Genomic DNA, 12,735 nt, shown 5'->3' on the forward strand with positions numbered 1-12,735 from the left:
CACGACATTACTTTTTAAAATCTTACTGTTATTGATAAGGGGAACAAGGAACTTTTTAATTGCAAAGCATTCATTAAAACAAAACTTGAGGAGTCAAACTTTGTATTACGGGGACCGAAGATGTGCAGTTTGAATAATAATCTTGAAATTCAGACGTACAAAGATTTTACACACTGATTTTCAACAGTAAATCCACAACCAATAAAGTTGAATCTTTTGAAAGACATGTCAAAGGTGTGAATCTGAAATTCACTTTCAAAGAAATTCACAATGAAATGCACTGTGTAAGTCCAGCATGTTGTCAGCTAAGAAATCAGCAAAAATTAACTATCTCATTACTGGCCATATAGATGAGAAAGGAAAATAAACTCATGTTTACAATGTGGATGTGAAAGAACAGTTTCTAGGTTCAGCTTCAATATTTATGTTTATGAATAATTGATATGTTCATATTGTCTAACAGCTATCTAGATGGATAAAGCTATGTATGCATCTATACATACTTATGCGTTCATACGCATCAGTATAAAACATTGATATTAGGTTTTTTCTAGACCAAATTCTAAAAAATGAGTTAAACAGTGAATCTCATAATTGTAGTAGGTCCCACCGAGATTTGAACTCGGATCGCTGGATTCAGAGTCCAGAGTGCTAACCATTACACCATGGAACCCTCTCACACAAGAGTGCCTTTTCCATTGAGACAAAAGAGAGCGCATCAGTGATGTCCTTCTCTTATATTGATAAAAAGATATCTCATTTGAATGGTCATAGTGGATAGAGATTTAATGTGATTTGATTCTTTTCAGCTATATTCTCTATAAAAGTGTTAAATATTCAAATGTTTATCTGAATATAAAAGTTATATCACAATGTTCATCTTTGCCTGTAGCATAATAAAACAGTCTACATTTCCAGACTACTGAAGCAATGTCTCTGTCTCCTGCATGGGTGGCTCGATAGAGCAATGGTTGGCAATTTGGACTTTGCATCCAATGATCCGATTTGAAACCTTGGAGGGACTTTTTTTATTACTCTTGATCTTTTCCATTTCTTCATCTTTGTTCATTGATAGCTCAAATCCAACACCAGTAGGTTGAAAGAGTCAATTATTGAATGCTTTCAAAATGTCCATCAGCTTGAACAACTTACATCAATACAAACTTTACAATACTTTGACATCAAATTTCTTTACAAAGTAGTTAGCCATTATAAAATCATATCCTGATTTTCTCAAACGCATTTCAGACGGGTGATTCACAGCCTCACTTTTTTAAGCTTTCCCACTATTGATAAGGCGAAAATAGCACATTTTGAATGAGAAGTTTTCTTCAATCAAACATAGAGGAACCCAAATGATGATGTCATTCAGCTAGTAAAAATGTTGTTTTATATTAGTATGGAAATCGTGAAAAGAAAATGTTTTTCATGCTGATTTACAACAGTTGATCTCCAATCGTAAAATATAAGCTTTTGGTCGGAGGCATGACAGGTACTGATCAAATTCTCATTTTTGAACTTTATTCACAAATCATATGATATGCTTTGTATACATCAACTGTATTGTTGGATCAATAATGAGTAAAAAGTGACTATCTCAATTTCAGGACATATAAAAGAGAAAGAAGTAGAAACTCATGTTTCAAATGCTGAGAGGCAACAACTGTTCATGATTTTCACCTCCACTAATTATATTTATTTTTATAATCTATATGTTTATATGTTCCTATAAATATACAGAGACATATAGCTATATATACAGAGATACATATGTACAGGTTGATTTTTACATGTTTATAAGTAAATGTGATATTGTTCCAAATAAAACTTCTAAGAACTGAATGGAAAAGAAAATTGTAATGTTCAGATAAGTCCCACTGAAATTTGTACTCAGATCCCTGTTTTCAGAGTCCAGAGTGCTAACCACGACACCATCCACCCTCCCGTACCAGGGTGAGCTTTCCATTTTGACAGAAGAGATTTGCCTCAGGGGGCAACTTATCTTTCATTGAAAAATATTATCTCGCATAAAAACCACTGTTCAACAGAGTTATAACGTTATTGGAGTCTTTTGGGCAACATCCTTCCCCAACATAGTTCAATATGCAAAAGTTTACCAGAATAGGAAAGCAATCCAATTTAGTTTCTCTTTGACAGTAGAATATTAAAAACTTTGACATTTCCACATTGCTGCAGCAGTTTGCACTCCTTTCACATGGGAGATTCCATGGTGTAATGGTTAGCACTTTGGACTTTGAATCCAATGATCCGAGTTCAAATCTCGGTGGGACCATTTTATGACTCTTGACCAAATCATTTTCTTTCAAGTGTATTCATTAATATCACATATCTAATACCGGTAGGGTGAAAAATTAATTTATTGATTATACTCTAAAAGTTTACTAGATGTGAGCAAATAATAGAATTTTTACAATACCTGGAAACTAAATGGCTCAAAATAATGAGAGATTTTACAAACTCAATCTGGTTTCTCAAACTCATCACAGGGGCTTGATGCACGACATTACTTTTTAAAATCTTACTGTTATTGATAAGGGGAACAAGGAACTTTTTAATTGCAAAGCATTCATTAAAACAAAACTTGAGGAGTCAAACTTTGTATTACGGGGACCGAAGATGTGCAGTTTGAATAATAATCTTGAAATTCAGACGTACAAAGATTTTACACACTGATTTTCAACAGTAAATCCACAACCAATAAAGTTGAATCTTTTGAAAGACATGTCAAAGGTGTGAATCTGAAATTCACTTTCAAAGAAATTCACAATGAAATGCACTGTGTAAGTCCAGCATGTTGTCAGCTAAGAAATCAGCAAAAATTAACTATCTCATTACTGGCCATATAGATGAGAAAGGAAAATAAACTCATGTTTACAATGTGGATGTGAAAGAACAGTTTCTAGGTTCAGCTTCAATATTTATGTTTATGAATAATTGATATGTTCATATTGTCTAACAGCTATCTAGATGGATAAAGCTATGTATGCATCTATACATACTTATGCGTTCATACGCATCAGTATAAAACATTGATATTAGGTTTTTTCTAGACCAAATTCTAAAAAATGAGTTAAACAGTGAATCTCATAATTGTAGTAGGTCCCACCCAGATTTGAACTCGGATCGCTGGATTCAGAGTCCAGAGTGCTAACCATTACACCATGGAACCCTCTCACACAAGAGTGCCTTTTCCATTGAGACAAAAGAGAGCGCATCAGTGATGTCCTTCTCTTATATTGATAAAAAGATATCTCATTTGAATGGTCATAGTGGATAGAGATTTAATGTGATTTGATTCTTTTCAGCTATATTCTCTATAAAAGTGTTAAATATTCAAATGTTTATCTGAATATAAAAGTTATATCACAATGTTCATCTTTGCCTGTAGCATAATAAAACAGTCTACATTTCCAGACTACTGAAGCAATGTCTCTGTCTCCTGCATGGGTGGCTCGATAGAGCAATGGTTGGCAATTTGGACTTTGCATCCAATGATCCGATTTGAAACCTTGGAGGGACTTTTTTTATTACTCTTGATCTTTTCCATTTCTTCATCTTTGTTCATTGATAGCTCAAATCCAACACCAGTAGGTTGAAAGAGTCAATTATTGAATGCTTTCAAAATGTCCATCAGCTTGAACAACTTACATCAATACAAACTTTACAATACTTTGACATCAAATTTCTTTACAAAGTAGTTAGCCATTATAAAATCATATCCTGATTTTCTCAAACGCATTTCAGACGGGTGATTCACAGCCTCACTTTTTTAAGCTTTCCCACTATTGATAAGGCGAAAATAGCACATTTTGAATGAGAAGTTTTCTTCAATCAAACATAGAGGAACCCAAATGATGATGTCATTCAGCTAGTAAAAATGTTGTTTTATATTAGTATGGAAATCGTGAAAAGAAAATGTTTTTCATGCTGATTTACAACAGTTGATCTCCAATCGTAAAATATAAGCTTTTGGTCGGAGGCATGACAGGTACTGATCAAATTCTCATTTTTGAACTTTATTCACAAATCATATGATATGCTTTGTATACATCAACTGTATTGTTGGATCAATAATGAGTAAAAAGTGACTATCTCAATTTCAGGACATATAAAAGAGAAAGAAGTAGAAACTCATGTTTCAAATGCTGAGAGGCAACAACTGTTCATGATTTTCACCTCCACTAATTATATTTATTTTTATAATCTATATGTTTATATGTTCCTATAAATATACAGAGACATATAGCTATATATACAGAGATACATATGTACAGGTTGATTTTTACATGTTTATAAGTAAATGTGATATTGTTCCAAATAAAACTTCTAAGAACTGAATGGAAAAGAAAATTGTAATGTTCAGATAAGTCCCACTGAAATTTGTACTCAGATCCCTGTTTTCAGAGTCCAGAGTGCTAACCACGACACCATCCACCCTCCCGTACCAGGGTGAGCTTTCCATTTTGACAGAAGAGATTTGCCTCAGGGGGCAACTTATCTTTCATTGAAAAATATTATCTCGCATAAAAACCACTGTTCAACAGAGTTATAACGTTATTGGAGTCTTTTGGGCAACATCCTTCCCCAACATAGTTCAATATGCAAAAGTTTACCAGAATAGGAAAGCAATCCAATTTAGTTTCTCTTTGACAGTAGAATATTAAAAACTTTGACATTTCCACATTGCTGCAGCAGTTTGCACTCCTTTCACATGGGAGATTCCATGGTGTAATGGTTAGCACTTTGGACTTTGAATCCAATGATCCGAGTTCAAATCTCGGTGGGACCATTTTATGACTCTTGACCAAATCATTTTCTTTCAAGTGTATTCATTAATATCACATATCTAATACCGGTAGGGTGAAAAATTTATTTATTGATTATACTCTAAAAGTTTACTAGATGTGAGCAAATAATAGAATTTTTACAATACCTGGAAACTAAATGGCTCAAAATAATGAGAGATTTTACAAACTCACTCTGGTTTCTCAAACTCATCACAGGGGCTTGATGCACAACATTACTTTTTAAAATCTTACTGTTATTGATAAGGGGAACAAGGAACTTTTTAATTGCAAAGCATTCATTAAAACAAAACTTGAGGAGTCAAACTTTGTATTACGGGGACCGAAGATGTGCAGTTTGAATAATAATCTTGAAATTCAGACGTACAAAGATTTTACACACTGATTTTCAACAGTAAATCCACAACCAATAAAGTTGAATCTTTTGAAAGACATGTCAAAGGTGTGAATCTGAAATTCACTTTCAAAGAAATTCACAATGAAATGCACTGTGTAAGTCCAGCATGTTGTCAGCTAAGAAATCAGCAAAAATGAACTATCTCATTACTGGCCATATAGATGAGAAAGGAAAATAAACTCATGTTTACAATGTGGATGTGAAAGAACAGTTTCTAGGTTCAGCTTCAATATTTATGTTTATGAATAATTGATATGTTCATATTGTCTAGCAGCTATCTAGATGGATAAAGCTATGTATGCATCTATACATACTTATGCGTTCATACGCATCAGTATAAAACATTGATATTAGGTTTTTTCTAGACCAAATTCTAAAAAATGAGTTAAACAGTGAATCTCTTAATTGTAGTAGGTCCCACCGAGATTTGAACTCGGATCACTGGATTCAGAGTCCAGAGTGCTAACCATTACACCATGGAACCCTCTCACACAAGAGTGCCTTTTCCATTGAGACAAAAGAGAGCGCATCAGTGATGTCCTTCTCTTATATTGATAAAAAGATATCTCATTTGAATGGTCATAGTGGATAGAGATTTAATGTGATTTGATTCTTTTCAGCTATATTCTCTATAAAAGTGTTAAATATTCAAATGTTTATCTGAATATAAAAGTTATATCACAATGTTCATCTTTGCCTGTAGCATAATAAAACAGTCTACATTTCCAGACTACTGAAGCAATGTCTCTGTCTCCTGCATGGGTGGCTCGATAGAGCAATGGTTGGCAATTTGGACTTTGCATCCAATGATCCGATTTGAAACCTTGGAGGGACTTTTTTTATTACTCTTGAGCTTTTCCATTTCTTCATCTTTGTTCATTGATAGCTCAAATCCAACACCAGTAGGTTGAAAGAGTCAATTATTGAATGCTTTCAAAATGTCCATCAGCTTGAACAACTTACATCAATACAAACTTTACAATACTTTGACATCAAATTTCTTCACAAAGTAGTTAGCCATTATAAAATCATATCCTGATTTTCTCAAACGCATTTCAGACGGGTGATTCACAGCCTCACTTTTTTAAGCTTTCCCGCTATTGATAAGGCGAAAATAGCACATTTTGAATGAGAAGTTTTCTTCAATCAAACATAGAGGAACCCAAATGATGATCTCATTCAGCTAGTAAAAATGTTGTTTTATATTAGTATGGAAATCGTGAAAAGAAAATGTTTTTCATGCTGATTTACAACAGTTGATCTCCAATCGTAAAATATAAGCTTTTGGTCGGAGGCATGACAGGTACTGATCAAATTCTCATTTTTGAACTTTATTCACAAATCATATGATATGCTTTGTATACATCAACTGTATTGTTGGATCAATAATGAGTAAAAAGTGACTATCTCAATTTCAGGACATATAAAAGAGAAAGAAGTAGAAACTCATGTTTCAAATGCTGAGAGGCAACAACTGTTCATGATTTTCACCTCCACTAATTATATTTATTTTTATAATCTATATGTTTATATGTTCCTATAAATATACAGAGACATATAGCTATATATACAGAGATACATATGTACAGGTTGATTTTTACATGTTTATAAGTAAATGTGATATGGATCCAAATAAAACTTCTAAGAACTGAATGGAAAAGAAAATTGTAATGTTCAGATAAGTCCCACTGAAATTTGTACTCAGATCCCTGTTTTCAGAGTCCAGAGTGCTAACCACGACACCATCCACCCTCCCGTACCAGGGTGAGCTTTCCATTTTGACAGAAGAGATTTGCCTCAGGGGGCAACTTATCTTTCATTGAAAAATATTATCTCACATAAAAACCACTGTTCAACAGAGTTATAACGTTATTTGAGTCTTTTGGGCAACATCCTTCCCCAACATAGTTCAATATGCAAAAGTTTACCAGAATAGGAAAGCAATCCAATTCAGTTTCTCTTTGACAGTAGAATATTAAAAACTTTGACATTTCCACATTGCTGCAGCAGTTTGCACTCCTTTCACATGGGAGGTTCCATGGTGTAATGGTTAGCACTTTGGACTTTGAATCCAATGATCCGAGTTCAAATCTCGGTGGGACCATTTTATGACTCTTGACCAAATCATTTTCTTTCAAGTGTATTCATTAATATCACATATCTAATACCGGTAGGGTGAAACATTAATTTATTGATTATACTCTAAAAGTTTACTAGATGTGAGCAAATAATAGAATTTTTACAATACCTGGAAACTAAATGGCTCAAAATAATGAGAGATTTTACAAACTCACTCTGGTTTCTCAAACTCATCACAGGGGCTTGATGCACGACATTACTTTTTAAAATCTTACTGTTATTGATAAGGGGAACAAGGAACTTTTTAATTGCAAAGCATTCATTAAAACAAAACTTGAGGAGTCAAACTTTGTATTACGGGGACCGAAGATGTGCAGTTTGAATAATAATCTTGAAATTCAGACGTACAAAGATTTTACACACTGATTTTCAACAGTAAATCCACAACCAATAAAGTTGAATCTTTTGAAAGACATGTCAAAGGTGTGAATCTGAAATTCACTTTCAAAGAAATTCACAATGAAATGCACTGTGTAAGTCCAGCATGTTGTCAGCTAAGAAATCAGCAAAAATGAACTATCTCATTACTGGCCATATAGATGAGAAAGGAAAATAAACTCATGTTTACAATGTGGATGTGAAAGAACAGTTTCTAGGTTCAGCATCAATATTTATGTTTATGAATAATTGATATGTTCATATTGTCTAACAGCTATCTAGATGGATAAAGCTATGTATGCATCTATACATACTTATGCGTTCATACGCATCAGTATAAAACATTGATATTAGGTTTTTTCTAGACCAAATTCTAAAAAATGAGTTAAACAGTGAATCTCATAATTGTAGTAGGTCCCACCGAGATTTGAACTCGGATCGCTGGATTCAGAGTCCAGAGTGCTAACCATTACACCATGGAACCCTCTCACACAAGAGTGCCTTTTCCATTGAGACAAAAGAGAGCGCATCAGTGATGTCCTTCTCTTATATTGATAAAAAGATATCTCATTTGAATGGTCATAGTGGATAGAGATTTAATGTGATTTGATTCTTTTCAGCTATATTCTCTATAAAAGTGTTAAATATTCAAATGTTTATCTGAATATAAAAGTTATATCACAATGTTCATCTTTGCCTGTAGCATAATAAAACAGTCTACATTTCCAGACTACTGAAGCAATGTCTCTGTCTCCTGCATGGGTGGCTCGATAGAGCAATGGTTGGCAATTTGGACTTTGCATCCAATGATCCGATTTGAAACCTTGGAGGGACTTTTTTTATTACTCTTGAGCTTTTCCATTTCTTCATCTTTGTTCATTGATAGCTCAAATCCAACACCAGTAGGTTGAAAGAGTCAATTATTGAATGCTTTCAAAATGTCCATCAGCTTGAACAACTTACATCAATACAAACTTTACAATACTTTGACATCAAATTTCTTCACAAAGTAGTTAGCCATTATAAAATCATATCCTGATTTTCTCAAACGCATTTCAGACGGGTGATTCACAGCCTCACTTTTTTAAGCTTTCCCGCTATTGATAAGGCGAAAATAGCACATTTTGAATGAGAAGTTTTCTTCAATCAAACATAGAGGAACCCAAATGATGATCTCATTCAGCTAGTAAAAATGTTGTTTTATATTAGTATGGAAATCGTGAAAAGAAAATGTTTTTCATGCTGATTTACAACAGTTGATCTCCAATCGTAAAATATAAGCTTTTGGTCGGAGGCATGACAGGTACTGATCAAATTCTCATTTTTGAACTTTATTCACAAATCATATGATATGCTTTGTATACATCAACTGTATTGTTGGATCAATAATGAGTAAAAAGTGACTATCTCAATTTCAGGACATATAAAAGAGAAAGAAGTAGAAACTCATGTTTCAAATGCTGAGAGGCAACAACTGTTCATGATTTTCACCTCCACTAATTATATTTATTTTTATAATCTATATGTTTATATGTTCCTATAAATATACAGAGACATATAGCTATATATACAGAGATACATATGTACAGGTTCATTTTTACATGTTTATAAGTAAATGTGATATTGTTCCAAATAAAACTTCTAAGAACTGAATGGAAAAGAAAATTGTAATGTTCAGATAAGTCCCACTGAAATTTGTACTCAGATCCCTGTTTTCAGAGTCCAGAGTGCTAACCACGACACCATCCACCCTCCCGTACCAGGGTGAGCTTTCCATTTTGACAGAAGAGATTTGCCTCAGGGGGCAACTTATCTTTCATTGAAAAATATTATCTCACATAAAAACCACTGTTCAACAGAGTTATAACGTTATTTGAGTCTTTTGGGCAACATCCTTCCCCAACATAGTTCAATATGCAAAAGTTTACCAGAATAGGAAAGCAATCCAATTCAGTTTCTCTTTGACAGTAGAATGTTAAAAACTTTGACATTTCCACATTGCTGCAGCAGTTTGCACTCCTTTCACATGGGAGGTTCCATGGTGTAATGGTTAGCACTTTGGACTTTGAATCCAATGATCCGAGTTCAAATCTCGGTGGGACCATTTTATGACTCTTGACCAAATCATTTTCTTTCAAGTGTATTCATTAATATCACATATCTAATACCGGTAGGGTGAAAAATTTATTTATTGATTATACTCTAAAAGTTTACTAGATGTGAGCAAATAATAGAATTTTTACAATACCTGGAAACTAAATGGCTCAAAATAATGAGAGATTTTACAAACTCACTCTGGTTTCTCAAACTCATCACAGGGGCTTGATGCACAACATTACTTTTTAAAATCTTACTGTTATTGATAAGGGGAACAAGGAACTTTTTAATTGCAAAGCATTCATTAAAACAAAACTTGAGGAGTCAAACTTTGTATTACGGGGACCGAAGATGTGCAGTTTGAATAATAATCTTGAAATTCAGACGTACAAAGATTTTACACACTGATTTTCAACAGTAAATCCACAACCAATAAAGTTGAATCTTTTGAAAGACATGTCAAAGGTGTGAATCTGAAATTCACTTTCAAAGAAATTCACAATGAAATGCACTGTGTAAGTCCAGCATGTTGTCAGCTAAGAAATCAGCAAAAATGAACTATCTCATTACTGGCCATATAGATGAGAAAGGAAAATAAACTCATGTTTACAATGTGGATGTGAAAGAACAGTTTCTAGGTTCAGCTTCAATATTTATGTTTATGAATAATTGATATGTTCATATTGTCTAGCAGCTATCTAGATGGATAAAGCTATGTATGCATCTATACATACTTATGCGTTCATACGCATCAGTATAAAACATTGATATTAGGTTTTTTCTAGACCAAATTCTAAAAAATGAGTTAAACAGTGAATCTCATAATTGTAGTAGGTCCCACCGAGATTTGAACTCGGATCGCTGGATTCAGAGTCCAGAGTGCTAACCATTACACCATGGAACCCTCTCACACAAGAGTGCCTTTTCCATTGAGACAAAAGAGAGCGCATCAGTGATGTCCTTCTCTTATATTGATAAAAAGATATCTCATTTGAATGGTCATAGTGGATAGAGATTTAATGTGATTTGATTCTTTTCAGCTATATTCTCTATAAAAGTGTTAAATATTCAAATGTTTATCTGAATATAAAAGTTATATCACAATGTTCATCTTTGCCTGTAGCATAATAAAACAGTCTACATTTCCAGACTACTGAAGCAATGTCTCTGTCTCCTGCATGGGTGGATCGATAGAGCAATGGTTGGCAATTTGGACTTTGCATCCAATAATCCGATTTGAAACCTTGGAGGGACTTTTTTTATTACTCTTGAGCTTTTCCATTTCTTCATCTTTGTTCATTGATAGCTCAAATCCAACACCAGTAGGTTGAAAGAGTCAATTATTGAATGCTTTCAAAATGTCCATCAGCTTGAACAACTTACATCAATACAAACTTTACAATACTTTGACATCAAATTTCTTCACAAAGTAGTTAGCCATTATAAAATCATATCCTGATTTTCTCAAACGCATTTCAGACGGGTGATTCACAGCCTCACTTTTTTAAGCTTTCCCGCTATTGATAAGGCGAAAATAGCACATTTTGAATGAGAAGTTTTCTTCAATCAAACATAGAGGAACCCAAATGATGATCTCATTCAGCTAGTAAAAATGTTGTTTTATATTAGTATGGGAATCGTGAAAAGAAAATGTTTTTCATGCTGATTTACAACAGTTGATCTCCAATCGTAAAATATAAGCTTTTGGTCGGAGGCATGACAGGTACTGATCAAATTCTCATTTTTGAACTTTATTCACAAATCATATGATATGCTTTGTATACATCAACTGTATTGTTGGATCAATAATGAGTAAAAAGTGACTATCTCAATTTCAGGACATATAAAAGAGAAAGAAGTAGAAACTCATGTTTCAAATGCTGAGAGGCAACAACTGTTCATGATTTTCACCTCCACTAATTATATTTATTTTTATAATCTATATGTTTATATGTTCCTATAAATATACAGAGACATATAGCTATATATACAGAGATACATATGTACAGGTTCATTTTTACATGTTTATAAGTAAATGTGATATTGTTCCAAATAAAACTTCTAAGAACTGAATGGAAAAGAAAATTGTAATGTTCAGATAAGTCCCACTGAAATTTGTACTCAGATCCCTGTTTTCAGAGTCCAGAGTGCTAACCACGACACCATCCACCCTCCCGTACCAGGGTGAGCTTTCCATTTTGACAGAAGAGATTTGCCTCAGGGGCAACTTATCTTTCATTGAAAAATATTATCTCACATAAAAACCACTGTTCAACAGAGTTATAACGTTATTTGAGTCTTTTGGGCAACATCCTTCCCCAACATAGTTCAATATGCAAAAGTTTACCAGAATAGGAAAGCAATCCAATTCAGTTTCTCTTTGACAGTAGAATGTTAAAAACTTTGACATTTCCACATTGCTGCAGCAGTTTGCACTGCTTTCACATGGGAGGTTCCATGGTGTAATGGTTAGCACTTTGGACTTTGAATCCAATGATCCGAGTTCAAATCTCGGTGGGACCATTTTATGACTCTTGACCAAATCATTTTCTTTCAAGTGTATTCATTAATATCACATATCTAATACCGGTAGGGTGAAAAATTAATTTATTGATTATACTCTAAAAGTTTACTAGATGTGAGCAAATAATAGAATTTTTACAATACCTGGAAACTAAATGGCTCAAAATAATGAGAGATTTTACAAACTCACTCTGGTCTCTCAAACTCATCACAGGGGCTTGATGCACGACATTACTTTTTAAAATCTTACTGTTATTGATAAGGGGAACAAGGAACTTTTTAATTGCAAAGCATTCATTAAAACAAAACTTGAGGAGTCAAACTTTGTATTACGGGGACCGAAGATGTGCAGTTTGAATAATAATCTTGAAATTC

At 33.5% G+C, this 12,735-nt stretch overlaps 7 non-coding genes across 7 annotated transcripts; 3 read left to right on the forward strand and 4 right to left on the reverse strand.

Moving 5' to 3' along the window:
• Positions 1–601: 601 nt before the first annotated feature.
• TRNAQ-CUG (transfer RNA glutamine (anticodon CUG)) lies at positions 602–673 on the reverse strand. The gene has a single exon. It is a non-coding gene; the product is annotated as a tRNA-Gln (tRNA).
• A 4,962-nt stretch (positions 674–5,635) lies between these two features.
• Positions 5,636–5,707, reverse strand: TRNAQ-CUG (transfer RNA glutamine (anticodon CUG)). The gene has a single exon. It is a non-coding gene; the product is annotated as a tRNA-Gln (tRNA).
• Positions 5,708–7,255: 1,548 nt separating this feature from the next.
• TRNAQ-UUG (transfer RNA glutamine (anticodon UUG)) lies at positions 7,256–7,327 on the forward strand. Its single transcript has one exon. It is a non-coding gene; the product is annotated as a tRNA-Gln (tRNA).
• An 825-nt stretch (positions 7,328–8,152) lies between these two features.
• TRNAQ-CUG (transfer RNA glutamine (anticodon CUG)) lies at positions 8,153–8,224 on the reverse strand. Its single transcript has one exon. It is a non-coding gene; the product is annotated as a tRNA-Gln (tRNA).
• A 1,548-nt stretch (positions 8,225–9,772) lies between these two features.
• TRNAQ-UUG (transfer RNA glutamine (anticodon UUG)) lies at positions 9,773–9,844 on the forward strand. Its single transcript has one exon. It is a non-coding gene; the product is annotated as a tRNA-Gln (tRNA).
• Positions 9,845–10,669: 825 nt separating this feature from the next.
• Positions 10,670–10,741, reverse strand: TRNAQ-CUG (transfer RNA glutamine (anticodon CUG)). The gene has a single exon. It is a non-coding gene; the product is annotated as a tRNA-Gln (tRNA).
• A 1,547-nt stretch (positions 10,742–12,288) lies between these two features.
• On the forward strand, positions 12,289–12,360 carry TRNAQ-UUG (transfer RNA glutamine (anticodon UUG)). Its single transcript has one exon. It is a non-coding gene; the product is annotated as a tRNA-Gln (tRNA).
• The last annotated feature ends 375 nt before the right edge of the window (positions 12,361–12,735 follow it).

Source organism: Triturus cristatus, chromosome 5_2 (genome assembly GCF_964204655.1).
Source record: "Triturus cristatus chromosome 5_2, aTriCri1.1, whole genome shotgun sequence".
NCBI classification, from domain to species: domain Eukaryota; kingdom Metazoa; phylum Chordata; class Amphibia; order Caudata; family Salamandridae; genus Triturus; species Triturus cristatus.